Consider the following 18,488-nt stretch of genomic DNA (forward strand, 5'->3'; position numbering starts at 1 on the left):
TCATTTTACTTGACTCTCTTTTTTGTTGGATAGTTTATCTATAGTTCTGTCAATTTTATCTTTTCAAAAAAAACAACTAGTTTCACTGAGTTTTTTAAACTGTCTTTTTCCTCTCTATTTAATTTATTTTGCTTTGGTTTTTGTTATTTCCTTTTTTCTGCTATGTCAGACTCCGTTTTTTCTTCTTTTTCTAGTTTCTTGAAGTGTAAAGTTAAGTTGTTTGAAGTTTTCTTTTCGTTTTTTAAATGTAGGTATTTACTGCTGTAAACTTCCTTCTTAAAATTGCTTTTGCTATGTATCTCTTAAGGTTTGATATGGTGTGTTTCCATTTTTGTATGTCTCAATATACATTCTGATTTATTTTCTGATTTCTTCTTTGGCTCACTGGTTATTTAGGAGTATGTTGTTTAATTTCCACATATTTGTGAAATTTCTAATTTTCTTCCTGTTCTTGATTTTTGGTTTCATGCCATTGTGTTCCGAGCAGATGCTTGATATAAAATCAAGTTTCTTAAACATGTTAAGACTTTCTTTTGGCCCAACATCTGATTTATCCTGGAAAACGTTCCATATGTACTAGGGAAGAATGTGTATCCTGATGCTTAGGAATGAAATGTTCTGTATATGTCTATTAGGTCCATTTGGTCTGTAGTGTTAATCAAGTCTGCTATTCCCTTATTGATTTTCTGTCTGGATGATATATCTAATTTTAAAAGTGGGGTAAGAAATCCTATTATTATTGTTATTATTATATTGCTACTTATTTGTCCCTTCAGTTCTACTGATATTTGCCTTGTATAAAGCTATTGTTGGATCTGCAGTGGGGCCAATGTTTGACAGGCTTATTACTAGGCTGTTGGGTACACATGGATCCTGCCTGGCCCCTAGGTGGGAGGGACTACCTCCAGGACCTTGTACAATAGGGCGGTGCTAGCACAAGGATCCACCTCAGAGTCTGCAGTTGGGTCCTTATACAGCAGACCTGTCACCAGATATGTGGCTCGTGTCAGGTATCTGGGAGGGCTTTGCAACACTGGAAGTTGCTGAAGTCTGCGTCTGGGGCTGGCAGACCTGTTCCTGACCTGGGGCCAGGAGGGGCTGGAGTAGAGCTCTTTCAGATCTTTAGCCCAGAAGAGAGTGTCTCCCACCAGTCCCCTGCCAGCAGGACCGCTCATAGACTGTAGTGGTTTAGTATAACTCAATGATATTCTTTATTTCCACAAAATAACACTTCACTGGACTAAATACAGCATTAACAAAATAGTATGTGGTTCTAATTGCTGTAAGTTTTACTTGAGACCCAATGCCCACATGGGATAGTGAATTTTCTCTCTCTCCTTGTTTTCCCTACGTATCTGCCATGTATATTCTGGCCTATATAATCCAGTTCAGTTTGAAGATGGAATGTACATCTTCATTTTCTAGTTAAGTAGATGGCATATCTAGTTAAGTGGATAAATAAATGAGTATATAAACACATGAATGGAATGAAGGTTATACAGCAATCATGGAAATATTGCTGGATATTCTTTTATGACAGTCAATAAAAGGACTACAGTACTGATCAATGGAGCTCTTGAATTGCTCTTTTGGTAAGGGAAAAATTTAACCCTGGTGCTGAAAGCCTGGCTTAAGATGTATCCCTTGCACTCTGCCTTGATATTGAGCCCACATGATGAACTTAAATTGATTAAATCTAGGATGCTATGTGTTAAGTCATGAAAATGCTGGCTTTCAGAAAAGATAATAAATTATTTTTAGAAGAGAAATCAGGTTATTTGAGAGAGTGAAGCAGGGGTGGGGGATAAAGAGGATACTTCTGTTGAACGAGGTATTTGGAAAAGTATATTAAGAAAAAAATTACAGTATATATATCTAGGTCTGCCATACCTATATGACCATAACTGTGATTATATCCAGATTTCAAATAGGTTTGAATTCTTTTTTCTTATTGAATTCTTATTGAATTCTTATTTTCTTTCCTTTATTTTTATGTTTAACTTTTTTCTATGTTTTTCTTTTACAATCAGTAAAGAATAAAATTGAATTAAAAATACGTGAATAAAAACGAACTAATGTTTGGTAAATAGTTAAGAATAACTGCCTGAGAGCTAACAAGTTCTTTCCTGTATTTAGAATACTCTCTTTTAGTTTTAACCACAGAAATGACAACATACAGGCTTAGGATGGAAAAAAAATATCATCGGGGCATTTCACCTGAAAAATGATTGAGTACCCTTTACTCCTTATATCAATTAAATATAAATGGCTAAAGTATTTCCCACTTAGTTATGACTCTAGAAAATAAATGTTCAGGTAAACATTTCCTAAACTTGTTCAATGAAACATTAATATCTTGAAAATTTGCTCACAGGCATTCCTTAGAACAAGGGTTTTATAATCCAGTTGGTCTGGAAAATTAACTTCAACGAAATTAAACAGCCTTATTTTACAGATAGTTTCTCAGAGCCATTTCATGTAATAATGTGCTTTGTGATTCTCCAGGAGGAGACACAACTTGTAATGTTTCCTAAACCTTCACCAAGAATTCCCATTAACACATGGCATAATACAGTTTTGGGAAAAACATGATGGCAGATGTCTGCTGCTACGTTCAAGTGGGACATAATGCTCTTCAGTGTTTGGTTATCTCTAATTTTACATTCACATTGTTTTGTTCACCTTTCATAATTTATCTCTATCCTCAAATGCAAAATGATCTTGCATTGCTTTCTTTTTATTTTTGAGAGATGGAACCAATATATCTTTTTTTACGAGAAAGATTTGCTATGAATTGTATTCTGTTACAATAAGAAATCTAGAGAATTTATTCATTTGTTTATTTTTGATTATAAAATTTTCAAGTAAAGAACCATAAAGAATTAAATAGTGAACTTGTGTAAGCAGCTCCAAAAAATAAAACATTACAAGAAATGTTTCCTTAGACTCCTCCTACTCCATATCTACTATGTCTAAGAGGTGGGCATCTTGAATTTCAAAACTTAAAATACAGGTTTTTATATATTTACAGGTCTTTATATATTTTTATATATTTTACTTTTACTTAATGTTTTATGTGAATGGTATGACACTATATGTGTTTACCTGTCCTACAATTTTCCCCCTCCGTGATGTGTCTGTGAGTTCTATATTAATGCTTTCAAGGCCACCATGATCGATCAAACAAACAAACAAACAAACAAACAAAAATTTGGGGTGACTGACAAACTCAGTTTCCTGATGTGGAAGTCTTTGGTTAAGGCTTGATTATTCGACCTAATATATCATTAATTAGGATAAATGTCCCATTTGTTCCTGAAACACAACTATTTTCCAATTTTTGAATGCTGTTTTCTATATGCCTATGATACATGGGCATGTTTTTATCCTTTTGGTTCAAATAAATCCACACATTTATTCTGTTTGGTGATCTCTCAACTAAGAGAGATGTTTGAAAATTTTCTGCATCCAAGTACTTATAATTTCCTCACTTTAACTTAGCTTTGCCAATTTCTTCTTGTAATTCTTTCATTTTTTGCTTTATATCCTTCATAGTTTGTGTTATTAGGTGTAAAATAATTTAGAATTATGGTATTATGTCTTCCTGGGGAATTTAACTGCTTAATCATGATATTGTATCCCCCTTTATCTTTACCACACCTTTCTTCTATTTACCTTTATTTTATTTGATAGTAACATAGCTATACTTAATTTTCATAAACTTCAATTAAAAAAAATTTTTTTAATGTTTATTTTTGAGAGAAAGAGTGAGACAGAGTGTGAGCGGGGGAGGGCCAGAGAGAGGAAGATACAGAACCAGAAGCAGGCTCCAGTCTCCGAGTTGTCAGCACAGAGCCCAATGCAGGGCTCGAACCACGAACTGTGAGAACATGACCTGAGCCGAAGTTGGACGCCCAACTGACTGAGCTGCCCAGGCGCCCCACAAACTTTAATTTTTAATATATTTATAGGTCTTTATGTTTTAGATATGTCTCTTTAAACAATATAGCTAGAATATTTTAACAATCTGAACACACCTATTTTTTAACTGATAAATTTCATTATTTTATATTTACTGTATTTATGAATATACTTGCCCTTATTTCTATTAGTGACTTCTAGCTTTCAATTTGTCCTGCTTTTTTCTCCTTTTTTTAAGTATTAGAGTGCCTTTCTTTGGAGCGTTTCAGATATGTGTTCCTGTGCTTATTTGGAAATTATACCTCAATTCTTTTCTTTAGCAGTCACCCTTAAACATTTAATTTAACATGCATATTTAACACAATCTAAAGTTAATGAATATCTCTATACTGCTTCTGAGTAATTCAGTATGCTTTGACTTCCATTACTTCCTTCCAATTTATGTAGTATTATTTTCCAGTATTTTAGTTACACTAGATCAATCTTGTTTTTCACCTCCCAGATTGTTACTAATGTTGTTGCCTTAAGCAGTCATCATTTGCTTAGACTCATCCATACCTTTATGATTTTCTTTGATCACCATTACTTCTTTCATTGTACTTTTTCCCTTTTGGTTCAGTTTCTTCCAGAAGTTCCCTTATTGAAGGTCTATTGGTGGTAAATGCTCAGTTTTTGTTTTTCTGAAATGTCATCACTTCACCTCCTTTCCAGGTGTAAGTTTATGATCATACATCATTCTAAATTAACAGTTCTGAACAGTTCAGAAGTGTGTATCAGTATCCCATTCTCTTCTGGCCTCTACTCTTCCTGCTGAAAAGTCTGCTTTAGTCTATTTGTTCTTCCTACGATGTCTCTCGATTGTGACAGAGACAGTTAACCATTGGGTTCCTGAGTCATCTTGGACTCAACAAGCTGCAACCTAACGCCCAATCCTCTATACATTAAGAGACAAATCAATGCTGCCTCATTCTTCTGAAACACTGTGGGTTTAGAAGGGATTTAACCCTGAGAACTCTGGAAAATTTTAATAGCCCTTTCCACTTTCAGTTCTACCCGTTGCTTCCCACACCATTGACAGTGAGAGAGTTGAAAGATATTTAGATGAAAAACCTCAGAGCAGGTGAGGTATGGTCGCTCCATTGGACATTAGCCTGGGAATGAATATCTCTCTGAAAATTTGAAAATCAGGCCACCAAGATTCCTTGACCCTGTGACAATTAAAAAAGCCTGGAAAACAACCCATCTTTTTTTTTTTTTTAATCTAGGGCATGATTTGCTGGCTGCATCAAGAGTCGGCCAAGCTACATTAAAATGCCCCTTTAAAGGAACTGGATGTGCAACCAGAAGGTTTGGGAGCCATTGAGAGGAATTGACAGGGCTTCTCTGTTGTGCACTACATACAGAAGTTGGGTGTTTACTTTCTGAGTCGTTAGAACATGTTAGATTCTGTGCAGGTGGAGAAATGATAATGCGATTTCTTATGAGTGCTAACCTGGGGGGAAGGGTACAGACCTAAATTGATAACACAAGATTATTTTGAACCTGGACTCCTCAAGCTTCCTCCTGTTGTTTCAAGAGCAGTGTGTTTTAAGTGTGTGTGTGGGTGGAGGTGTGTAGAGAGGACCAGGGTCGTCTCACAACTTCCATTTCCTTTCAGTCCGTCCTGTATGATCTCTAGCTCTCAAGTGACTAAATTGGCTTTTCCTGGCTTTTCTCACTAATTCATGTGCCATTCAGGGAATCCAGGTGGTTTCCAAGAAAACCATATATTGCCTGACCTGTGTAGGTAATATTTTTACCACTGTGACTATCCTTAGGTCCAAGGTAACACTACCTCATCGAGAAGCATCTCCTCTTTGGAAGGGGATTTAGACCCCAGAAGCGAGCCTCAGTGAACTGACAAACTTTATGTTGTTTGGGAGCAGAATGCTTTCTCCTGCTGCCATTATCCTCATATATCTCCCCTCAGAAAAGTGGTAGTTCTGACTGAGCCTACTGCCTGCCAGGCAAGCCATCCTAACAAGACTTTTCCTCAGCATCACTCACCTTTGGCCAACCAGGGTCTCTTACATGCCTTGTCTCCACGCCTCACTGGCACAAATGACACAGCTTACATTTCAGGGTAGGGCTCTCACCTGTTTCTTGGGTTCCCTGTGCACTGCTTCTCTTTAGCTTGAGCCTTTGTTTTAAATTGAGCAACCATTTTCTTCCCATTATCTGGATTTCATCTTATCATTCGGTCACAGATCTCCTCCTCACCCCCAGAGCATCTGTCATGTCTACCTGTCCACTCGGATCCTTCCAATCTCCATTAGTTCATTTGTTTAAATTGTTTGCCTGTATTTATTTGTGTATCACATTGTTTTGGGGAGAGGGAATAAAGAATGATTCACTAATTTCCAAAAAAATATTTTTTCTTTGTTTTCCATGTTTCCTATGTGTATTGTTGTCTGAAACACATGAGTCTCCAATTTTTTTTCAGTAGTTTAAATAAACAACATTATTCTCAGAGTGAAAGACTTCTTTAACATGAAGCTGCATGAAATGATATTGATAAATGGCCTGTCAGCTCTGTGAGTAGGGCAAAGGCATGAGTTTTATCGTGGACATCAAGAAAAAGAAATGGAAATTAGGCCTAAAGTCAAATCAGTGTTAAAGACAACCAAAGCAATTGACTGAATGGAAGCATTTTATAGGACCTGCATTAATAAATAAAGTAGATATTGATGTAGCTTTAAGAGATCTGAAATGGAATTCTTTGAAAATTAAAAATACATCTTGAAGCATTTTGTCCTTTCCCCCCCTTTCCCGCACTGATGAATACCCGACTGGAACTTTGTGGCACATTTACGGAGTAAAACTGGAATTCATGAATTATTATGCACAATGTTCTTAACCGCACATAGTCTCTGTCACTAGAACCATTGTCACCCACCCCCACATCTTGTCTCTCCATCCAAAACAGAGAATATTTGTGCTCTGAGACATGTTGTATTGAATTACAGGGAAGCAATATGAAGAATATCCAACTCTCGACATCCAAAACTGAAGCACTAAAATTGCACATTAAATGTATTGTTCAGATGAAAAACACCACATTTTCCTTTGATTTTTACAATAGTTTATGCTGCTTGGAAATTATGGGCTGGCATTTCAAAGTAACATTTTAGAAGAGGAGAATGGATATTTTAGAAGAAGATTTCTTTGGCATAAACTGTGTCAGAATGGATTTTTTTTTTCAAATGGTGAAAATCCCTATAAGGTTGGAGTCTTTGAAGGCAGACAGACAAGATGGAAAATATTATGTGACTTAAATACATCTTTCTGTATCTTAACTCCCAATTGTTTCTTTATGAATGACCTCAGAAGGACTGATTTTACTGCTACCGAAAACTGTCTGAAGATGAGAAGCCATTTCAGTAAGAAAAGCAGAGAGTAAACAAAGCTAAGACATGAAGTGAATGCCATGAATCCTGAATAGAACACATGGATAACCTGATTTGTTCCATTTTATTAAGTTACAATGAAGTAGAAGTTTGTGGGACTCTACTGTACATAGAGGTCAAAGTGGTATGTGTTTTTATCAAAATGAATTCTAATTGTTCAGCTGTATGAAGGTGAATCCTGGCAATATAGCACAGTGGTTAGAAGAGAATGAGCTTTGTGGTCAGACTGAAACTGGCTTCAAATCCCAACTCTGTCAATTGCTAGTTAAGTGCTGGCAAATTACTTAATCTAAGTCTTATGTCCCACATTTGTCTGTGTCACAGGATAATTGTTTATTATATGAAGAGTGAGAAGTACATAAGGTATCATCAAAATTAAGTAAAATTCGGGGTGCCTGGGTGGCTCAGTTGGTTAAGCATCAGACTTCAGCTCAGGTCATGATCTCACAGTTCACGGGTTCGAGCCCTGAAGCAGGCTCTGTGCTGACAGCTCAGAGCCTGGAGTCTGCTTCATGGATTCTGTGTCTCCCTCTCTCTTTGCCCCTCCCCCACTCATACTCTGTCTCTCTCTCTCTTTCTGAAAAATAAGCAAAACATTAAAAAAAACTTAAAAAATTAAGTAAAATGAAAGAACTTAGTGCAATGTCTGGCATGCATATATTAAGTTCTTAGTAGATGCTACTTTTTATTATTATTATAAGACAAAAAGATTGTTATATAGGAAGTAGGCAAATTCTGATTTTCAACTTTTCCAATTTTTTATAGTAAATTAAAGTAGGCTCCTCCTGCCTGTGGGGGCTATGTTTCGAGACCCCCAGTGGATGCCTGAAAACAACGGATAGTACCAAACCCTATATATATATATATATATATATATATATATATACACACACCTATACACCTATATATAGGTGTGTGTATATATATATATATATATATATATATATACACACCTATACACCTATATATAGGTGTGTGTGTGTGTGTGTATATATATATATATATATATATATATATATATATATATAGGTATATAGATAGATAGATAGATATAGGTATATATATAGGTATGTGTACATATAGGTATATATATAGGTATATATCATAGGTATATATGTGGGTATATATATATGTATAGGAAAAACATAGTTATATATGTATATATATTATACATATATATTATATGTATATTATGTTATACATATATTATATATATTATTATATATATTATATTATAAATATATTATATTATACATATATGTTATATATATATATAACTATGTTTTTCCTATACATATATATATCTATGATCAGTTTAATTTATATATTAGGCACAGCCAGCAATTAACAATAATAAAATAGAATGATTATGACAATATACTCCAATAAAAGTTATGTGAATGTGGTCTGTTTCTCAAAATATCTTACTGTGCTGTGCTTATTCTTCTTGTGATGATATGAGACGATAAAGTGCCTGTGTGATGACATGAAGTAAGTGAATGATGTAGGTATTGTGATGTTGAGTTAGGCTGCTACTGACCTTCTGATGATATGTCAAAGGAGGATCATGTGCTTCGGACTGTGGTTGACAGTGCATAACTGAGACCATAGAAAGCAAAGACACAGATAAGGGAGGACAATTCTAATACTATTAATAACTTCATAGATGAAAGTTACCACAAACTGTAAGGAACTGTGGCAAAAAAATTTTTTTAACTTTTTTGCATTATCTCAGCTCTACTTTACCCACTTCCCTGATTATTCATAAGCTTTGAAAACTTCTTCCAAAAGTAAGTACTTGTCAGTCTTCTTAATGGCCTCCAAGGAGAGAGATGTCAGGAAATTCACTTGAAGACTATCTTGGTGTTTAAGCCTGCTGAGCTTCTGTCTCTACAATTTGACATTCAGTGGAAGCAATAAATGGTGATCATATCATCAAGAAATTAGATTCACCCTTCAAAACATTTTAGTGACCCATTCATTTCACATTTCTCTGTGGAAAGATTTATACATTTATACTCAAAATGGTTTTGTGTGTGTGAGCACGCGTGCACATGTATGTGTGTACGTTCAGAATGCCAAGTCTGAATCTTTCACAGGTCTGAAGTGGAGTCTTCTCATGGCATAGCCATGTGTTTGTAGAATTGTGCTAAGTTTACCATTTAGTCAAATAGCATAATGCATTTTACCTATGTGCTACCATATTAAACAAATCCCACACTTTTCTTTATTTAATTGCCTACACATATGGAGAGACTTATCTGAAAGGCTGTCGTTAATGGGATAAAAAGTCCTACTATTCTAGATTTTCAGTTCTCCCTAAATTGGCCAGGGCTGTTGATTACAAATATGAGAAATGAACTTCAACAAGATTATGAATGGAAGAAATTTATTATGAGAAAGATAGGACAGAGACACTTCATGAACCCAAAGGTGGAAAAGTACTGAAGTTTCAAAAAGAGGGATTGCAATTAGGAATTAGATAACCTTTAGAACTCTTGTAGCCTACCTCTCTATACCTGTTGTATTATTTTAGCCTTAAAGGCTATTTCTTTTTTCTTTCTTTCTTTCTTTCTTTCTTTCTTTCTTTCTTTCTTTCTTTCTTTCTTTCTTTTTCTTTCTTTCTTTCTTTTTCCTATGTGTTTTGTGGAAAATGGCTGGCTTATATTTGCTTATTCATGTTTAAAGGATAAAAAGAAGAAAATCAGCTTACATTGAACTAGAATTCTTTATTTTTTAAAAATCTATGTTCTCAGGGGGAGAGAAACTCAGGAGGAAGACGTTTGGGTCAAGTATGCAACAAGAGTTCAATAAAGTTTGGACATAGAGGTAAGGTTATGTAGTATAAACATGATTCCCTAGTTGCTTCCCTATCATGTTTTTGAGGAGGTAAATTACAGGGTCATAATGAGCTATGTTGATACCATAACGCAAGTCCACTACTCTTTCTCATCCCAGTGTCTGAAGAAGAGCTCTGCGTCTCAGAACTTTATATGAGGTGTAATCATTTCACATCTGCTTTGCACCTCTCCCCCCAAGTTTTCTTCTCTGTATGTGTGGAAGTCTCTCATCATAGTTGTTTCTTCTGAAAAATATTCTTTTTTACTTTGACTACTTCCAAAATTAACCGTGATTATATTGAATCATATTTCTGTGTTCTATTGGCACTATATTTATAACCGAATATTCTGCTATTCATAATTTTAGTAAGATATTGTTCATTCTAGTATTTATGACATTCATAAATAATATCCCTGTCTCAGCTTTTAGAGCATTACTAAATATGTTGTCCTGAATGGATGTACACATACTCAGCCATAATGCACCAGGTTGTACCATTTACATTTATCAAACAAAAGCCAAGGTATAATAGATATCAGTGTGTGTGTGCACGTGTGCATGAGTGTGTTTGGTCGGAAATAATGTGGCATAATGGTATGTGGGAGCTGTCAAGCATGCAAGAAATGTAGCCTTTCTCTTGAGAGAAATAGGGGGGAGATAGAACTATACCCACATCTCTTACGATCTTGAGGAACTTGCATAGATTTTAAAACACATAAGAATCAAGTGAAATGAGTATAATTGTCTATTGCAATGTCTATTTGAGCTCAGTTTCACAAGTTTGAGGTTTTCATGCTTAGACTACTATTAATTTGCTTGGCACACTATTTTCCTAGACTATAAAAAGGTTCCTACTGTCTACTTCAATCAGCTCTCTATTTAACAGAGCTGGCAGTCAATGCGCAGCTTGAGCTAGTGAGACTCCCAAGAGGACTCTTAAGGACATCTGTTGCTAATCTCCATTCCCTCAATTTTCCGAAGATTCTCTCCCTTCCCCCCCTCTCTCTTAGCAAATAGTATTACTTACAGCATTCCTGAGAAATGAAGCTTATCTGACATGCTTGCATCATTTTTAGTCTATGTTCTTGCTCTTATCACTTCCTAAATCTGATGAGACATTACTCCAAAAAAATCTTTCAATCTTTTTTTTCACTTTCACCTAATATGAACAAACTCCTCCCCTCTACAAATACATTCCTATTTGATCCTTTAAGTTACTGCTCTTTTCCCCTCCCTTCTCCACCAGACATCTTAACATAAATGTCTACACACAGCCCCCACTTCCTCACTACCCACATTTTATCTTTTTTAAGTAGGTTCTATGCCCAACATGGGGCTCACTCACAACCCTGAGATCAAGAGTCACATCCTCTATACTGACTGAGCCAACCAGATACCCCCACACTACCCACATAATTGAGCTCTTACAATGCAATTTCTACACACACTACTCCTATTTTTTTTGTATCAGCTGACTACTATCATAATTTTCTAATGTGTATGACATAGATAAAATGCATATCAATTTTATAAAAATATTATTTTGGGAAAAAATAACTTTCCATCAGGGTGAGTTAAAAGTATGTTTATAATAAAATTATTAATTTAATTACAATAAACTATAAAAATAAAATCCAATAAGAAATCAAAATTTCTGACTAGATTGTAGTAGTCTATTAAAGACTTAAAAATAAAAATATAATTTAAAACAAATATAATGGAAGCAATAAATACTGATACTTAACAGGGTTATAATACTTAAATTGAAAGAGACCTGGGAGGATTAAAAGTTTCCCACTCTGTCCCCTGCATGCCCTCAGTACCCACAGCTGTTCCTCTCAAACCCCTCTTGAACTTGACCACTAAATGTTCCTTCCAATAAAAATATAATATTAGATTAAGAGGTATATACAGTGTGATGATCTTAAATAGGGGTTTGTCTAGTTTGTTATTTTTTTAAACCACTTTATTGAGGTTTGATTGACATACAAAAAGGTATGAATGTTTAATGCACATAATTTAGTGAGTTTTAAGATAAGTGCATGCCTGCAAAACCATCATTATAATCTATTCCATTAATATATCCATCATTTTTAAATTTTTCTCCCATAATTTTTATTTTATTACTATTATTATTATTAACACTTAGCAGTAGATCTACCCTCTAGCAAATTTTCAAGTACATAATATGCTATTTTTACCTGAAGCTTCTATGCTTTAGAGTAGATCTCTATGACTATTTATGTTGTATAACTAAAATTTTAAAATCTGACTAATATCTCCCCATTTCCATCCTTTCCCAGCCCCTGGAAGCCACCATTCTACTCTGCTTCTGTATGACTAGTTTAGAGTCCTCTTGTAAGTGGTATCATGTAGCATTTGCCCTTCTGTGCAAATCTTATCTCACTTACCATAATGTCCTTCGAATTCATCCATGTGTCACAAGTGACAGAATTTCCCTTTTTTTCAAGGCTGAATAATATTCCATTGCATGTACCACATTTGATCCATTCATCCTTTGATGAACATTTACGTTGTTTTTATGTCATGACTATCATGAATACTATCGCAGTAAACACAGTAATGCAGACATCTGCTCGAGATCCTGATTTCAGTTCCTTTGGCAATGACACTCAGAAGTGGAATTGCTGGCATTATCAACAATAACCAAACTATGGAGAGAGCCCAAATGTCCATTGACTGATGAATGGATAAAGATGTGATATATATATATATATATATATATATATATATATATATATATACACACACACACACATACATATATATATATATATATACACATACACACACACACACACATATATATATATAATGGAATATTACTGGGCTGTCAAAAGGATGAAATCTTGCCATTTGCAATGACACGGATGGAGCTAGAATGTATTATGCTAAGTGAAATAAGTTGATCAGAGAAAGACAGATACCATATGATTTTACTCATATGTGGAATTTAAGAAATGAAACAGATGAACATATGGTGAGTGGGAGGTGAGTAGAAGAAAGAGGAAAACAAACCACAAGAGACTCTTAATGATAGAGAACAAACTGAGGGTTGATGGAGGGAGGTGGATGGGGGGATGGGCTAGATGGGTGATGAGTATTAAGGAAGGGACTTGTTATGATGAGCACTGGGTGTTGTATGTAAGCGAATCACTGAATTCTACTCCTCAAACCAATATTGTACTGTATGTTAACTGAAATTAAAAAAAAAAAAAAAAGAAGTAGAGTTGCTTGATCACATGGTAGTTCTATTTTTTAATTTTGAGGGAAACCTCCATACTGTTTTTCATAATAGTTGCATGAATTTACATTCCTAGCAAGGGTTCCTTTTTCTCCACATCTTCAGCAATATTTATTATCTTTTGAGGGATTTTTTTTTGACAATAGTCATCCCAACAGGTGTGGGGTGATATCTCATTGTGGTTTTGATTTGCATTTTTCTGATGATTAGTGATGTTGAGCACATTTTCATCTACCTGTTGGCCATTTATATGTCTTTGGAGAGATGTCTTCAGTTCCTCTGATCACTTTACAATAAGATGACGATGATGATGATGATGATGATGATGATGGTGATCTGTTGGGTTGTATGAATTTCTTATATTTTGGATATTAACTCTTTATTAGATATGTAGTTTGTAAGTATTTTCCTCCATTCCACAGGTTGCCTTTTCATTGTGTTGATTGTTTCCTTTGTCGTGCAGAAGATTTTTACTTTGATGTAGCCTCATTTGTTTATTTTTGCTTTTGTTGCCTATGGTTTTGGTGTTATATGCAAGAAATCACTGCCCAGACCAGTATCCAGAAGCTTTGCTCCTATGTTTTTCGCTAGGAGTTTTATGGTTTTATTTTATTTTACTCTACTATTTGGTTTGGGGTCTCTTGAGAATATAAAGTATCTGTAATATTTCCCTACCTGAAAGTAGTGGAATTAGATGTAATTTATTTATTCTTAATTTTTAAAAATTATGTAACACTTGATGCATGCAAAAATATAGGCTAAAAAGAGGATACACTTACATATAGGGAGAATAAAACTTGTTGAACCATTTGATTCCAACCTCATACATGTTACTTCATGGAATTATCTTATGGGCACCTACATATCTGGGTTCTAAGAATAAGACATATTAAAAATAGATTTGATTAAGTCAGACTGAGAAAGACAAATACCATATGATTTTACTCATATATGGAATCTAAGCAGAAAACAAAGGAATAAACAGACAAAAAGCAGAATCAAGAGAAAAAACTGATGGTCGACAGAGGGAAGGGGAGTGGGGTAATGGGCAAAATGAGTGAAAGGGAGTAAGAAACAGGCTTTCAGTTATAGAATGAATAAGTCACAGGAATAAAAAGTATGACTTAGGGAATATAGTCAATGACATTGTAATAGCGTTGTATGTTGACCGATGGTGGCTATACTTGTGAGTGTAGCATGACATATAGAGATGGTGAACAACTATGTTGTGCTACGTAACGTAATCTGAAACTAATGTAACATTGTATGTCAACTATAGTCAAATAAAAAAATTAAAATAACTAAATAATGAAATAAGATTAAAATAGATTTCATGAATCTTGGCTACTTTTGACACTGTGAACGCACGCAAGGAAAATGGTTAGAAATTTTGTGTGTTACCGACTTAATTTAATTTTTGAATATAGCAATTCTAGCTATTCAGCTATACGAGCAACTTATGATTTTTCTTGGCATCGAGCAGACTGTTTTTGAATTTCTATTTCAAAAATGTTCTGAAAAATATTCAGTGACCTCATGGACCAGTGGTATGAAGTATGTATTGGAATAGGTTTTTGTCTGGACTTGTTTTTAATAAAATCTTCAAGCGGTGTCCCTTACATCTCAGAAAAGCCCAGAAGAATATTTTGGTTTGTGGTATAATGATAAAATGAAACACTGTCCCCTGTACACTTTAGGGAGCAATCGTACATTGGTCATAAAATATAGTTTCTCTGCCTTCACAAATACATTTTTTTTTAAGTTTATTTATTTTTGGGACAGATAGAGACAGAGCATGAACGGGGGAGGGGCAGAGAGAGAGGGAGACACAGAATCGGAAACAGGCTCCAGGCTCTGAGCCATCAGCCCAGAGCCTGACGCGGGGCTCGAACTCACAGACCGCGAGATCGTGACCTGGCTGAAGTCGGATGCTTAACCGACTGCGCCACCCAGGCACCCCTCACAAATACATTTTTGATGTAACCTCTTTGTTGATTTTCATTATACTTGTGGGTAATTTGTTGGGGATTTCTTTCTAAGCCTATGTTCATACAATTAGAACTTTACAAGACAATTAATTCCAATGCAAACAACTTTAACATTAATTTACATTCTGTAACATTAGTAACATATTTTATTCTGTAACCCTAGTAACATTTTTCTTTTGTTACGGGGTTACTCAAATACAGTTGAGTAACATGATTATATTGTCCAGATAACTGCAAGTGTCTGTATTAGTAATGTTATCAATCTCACACTCTGGGGAAATGTAGTGGTAATGTCTTTATTCCACTGTTAACATTGGTTGTTTATCAGGTGGGGCAATGAAAATCTTTGGGCAACTTCTAGAGCCCCAAAAGGTATAGAAGACAGAAGAAAGGAAAAAAGAAAGAAAAAAGAAAAACCCATAACATTTCTAGCATTTGTTTTTCCTCCTCTAACACTTCTGAACACCTAGTTCCAATTTTTATCTATTTGGGAAAAGGCCAATCAAGATTAAGCTTCCTCATTTTTAGGGTGAAGATAAAAAGGCCCTGAATGCCATTATAAAATTTACTCGTCTTCCATTTAATCATTTTACTCCCTTTGTTTAGCTAATATATGCACATTGTAGATATTAAGTAAGTAAATGCTGATTTGATTTTAAGAGAGTTGAATTTAATTTTTTTATATTCTCAGTTTATTCTTAAATTGTTTTTGCAAAAAGAATTAGAAGTTGCCTTCTTTTGCTTCCTGAAGAAGCTTTATCTTGTAAGCCTTGGGACCTCTTGAAGTTCACCACTTTTGCTTCCTTGTGATTTGTGTCCATTGAGCTCAAACCTTGCATTTTATCATTGCTTCTGCTGTGTTAAATTTTGGGACAATCTGACTATCATGATTTATTGATAATTTCATAAGAAGTTATCTTTTCAACTCATTGGTATTGTCATTTAAAAAAATCAGATAAAATTAGGGTGAAATTCAACCATTGAATGTCATGAATCATGTATTTCAAGATTTGCCTCCAAGTTTAGAAAGTATGTGCTTCACTTGGGTCTACTGGGAATAATTATTTCATGCGAATCTTCTTTATATGCCAGGCAAGACATGGAACAGCTTGTTTCTCTTAGTATACAACTTCACAAAGTTTTTGTTTCTTCAATAGGAAGGAAAGAGATCATTAAACTTTTCATAATAAATTGCTTCAATTTAATTGATTGATATTGTTTACAACTTAACTTCTATCCTTGTTATATTAATCATAAAGCTCTTATTAAACTCCACAAGGAAACAGTATAAATTGTAATATTTATGTGAAACATGAACTTAATAAGCAAGATTTAAGCTTTGCTGCAGTCAAGTAATCATTTTCTTAGTGTAAATAAATGACAAGTGCTACTATAGAGCTTAAAGAGAAAATGTCATTACAGAATCATCCCTGATATAACATTTGCCAAGCTGCTTTCCCAAAATATTTCCCACAGAAGGATCTTTCTTTCACATCCTGGTCTTAGATCAGTCCAACAGTTTCCTTTTCAATAAAGATGAGGATTTCTTGGAAATTTGGGGAATTATGATTAGACAAATATAGTGTTGATACAAAGGAAACAATAAATATCTTTCTATAATTATATAAAGAATGAGTGAAATAAGTCATACAGAGAAAGACAGATACCATATGTTTTCACTCTTATGTGGATCCTGAGAAACTTAATAGAAACCCATGGGGGAGGGGAAGGAAAAAAAAAAAAAAGAGGTTAGAGTGGGAGAGAGCCAAAGCATAAGACACTCTTAAAAACTGAGAACAAACTGAGGGTTGTTGGGGGGTGGGAGGGAGCGGAGGGTGGGTGATGGGTATTGAGGAGGGCACATTTTGGGATGAGCACTGGGTGTTGTATGGAAACCAATTTGACAATAAATTTCATATTAAAAAAAGAAACAAGTAAAAAAAAAAGAATGAATACTGCTTTAGACTTTAACATTGTGCACATATTAGCATTTTATTTTATTTGATTTTAGTTTAGTTTAGTTTAGCTTTGTTAAAAAGGATATAAATAAAGGGAGGCGGTTGAGTAAAAACAGTCACATTGACTGTTTGCAGGTAGCTCTAACTCAAGAGGAAAGTAAATAGGGCACATGTACAAAGGCTTACATTTTATGTACGAAGAAGGAGAAAATCCCTTTCTTTTCAGCACATTAAACATGTTTGGCCCAGGGCAAGGCAAGAGGGTTATACACTTGGTCTGTTTCTTCATAAACAGAGGTCCTGCTATTTCACCTCTATGGCAGTTTTCTAGGCTATGTCTTTACCATTCTTGAAATGAAAAGGAAAGATTTCTGATGTACCCTAAAAGCAGGATGATTGTTTTTTTTTTTTTCCAGGAATATAGTGTATTATCAGCTTGATGTGTGATTGGAGAAACCAAAGGGGTCACTTAGTGCAAAGGTGAGTGAGTGCACCTAAGTCTGTACAAAGAAGCACTGTTTTCAACATTGATAGAGATGTTCAGTAACTCATAAATCTTCAGGAAATATTTCCATCAGAAATGGGTGTTTCACCTCTTTCTGTTTTGTTACTTTAGCTCAATATTTTCAGAATGGTCCATGTTATTAACTCTGTTCATCATCATTGTCTTTATGAAGCTTTCCTCTAGTGGAAATCTCATTTTGTTTTTCTATTCAGTCAGATGAAGGGGCATCCCGCCTAAACAGCACGCAACTACTGGATGTCTGTTCTGCTCCAGATGAACTCTTGGTAGGATTCCTAACCGGTACAATTTTAATATATAAGAGAGACAGTACAAAAAGATCCCGAAGACCTTGACAAACATGTAAGATAGTTTATCCAAATTATGCAAGCTCTATCTATTTTTAAGTGTTGTATTGTGTGGTATAAATATATGACCATATGTTACAAAACCAAAATCAGTACCCTTGTTCCAATAAATTATTTTTGTTTCATTACTGAGTATAAGGAACTGTCTGGAAAAAGTAGTTTAAGTGCTGCAATAATGGAATTTTCAGGATGTTTTAAG

General features: G+C 34.7%; 1 long non-coding RNA gene across 1 annotated transcript in view; it reads left to right on the forward strand.

Annotated features, from left to right (window-relative positions):
* LOC123589935 overlaps positions 1–18,272 on the forward strand; it is a 28,980-nt gene extending 10,708 nt beyond the window's left edge. Inside the window, exons 2-3 of the long non-coding RNA XR_006708520.1 lie at positions 17,836–17,899; positions 18,137–18,272. This is a non-coding gene — a long non-coding RNA (uncharacterized LOC123589935). The remainder of the gene's footprint in view (positions 1–17,835; positions 17,900–18,136) is intronic.
* Positions 18,273–18,488: the final 216 nt, after the last annotated feature.

Source organism: Leopardus geoffroyi, chromosome B4 (genome assembly GCF_018350155.1).
Source record: "Leopardus geoffroyi isolate Oge1 chromosome B4, O.geoffroyi_Oge1_pat1.0, whole genome shotgun sequence".
Lineage (NCBI taxonomy): Eukaryota > Metazoa > Chordata > Mammalia > Carnivora > Felidae > Leopardus > Leopardus geoffroyi.